The sequence below is a fragment of the Anarrhichthys ocellatus genome, unplaced genomic scaffold, assembly GCF_004355925.1.
Source record: "Anarrhichthys ocellatus isolate YVR2014 unplaced genomic scaffold, GSC_Weel_1.0 scaffold5, whole genome shotgun sequence".
Taxonomy (NCBI): Eukaryota; Metazoa; Chordata; class Actinopteri; order Perciformes; family Anarhichadidae; genus Anarrhichthys; species Anarrhichthys ocellatus.
Window position 1 is genome coordinate 8,513,446 of NW_022280035.1, and position 366 is coordinate 8,513,811.

General features: G+C 31.4%; 1 protein-coding gene across 1 annotated transcript in view; it reads right to left on the reverse strand.

Annotated features, from left to right (window-relative positions):
- oprl1 (opiate receptor-like 1) overlaps positions 1-366 on the reverse strand; it is a 66,294-nt gene that overhangs the window by 24,051 nt on the left and 41,877 nt on the right. The window lies entirely within an intron of this gene.

A 366-nucleotide genomic window follows, 5' to 3' on the forward strand; every position in this document is an offset into this window, starting at 1 on the left:
ACACACACACACACACACACACACACACACACACACACACACACACACAACACAGATAAATAAATAATTACTTTCTGCCTTTAGACAATGTTTAAATTATACAACTAATATCCTGGTATAAATGATAAATTATCATTGAAAAATATCAGAATTCAGTCACTGCAGCCAATTAATATCCTTATAACATTTTATGTGAATCTTAAATAATGGTAAAAAAATGCAAATTTATCTATTAAAATTAATTCCACTGGAAAAAATACAAATTTTATGAGTGTGTCTGTTACTGTAACTGCAGATTTTTGCTTCTGCTGCCCTGGATAAAACTTTACAAAAACGCATTGCAGTCAATGCTTTTCTCTCCCCCCC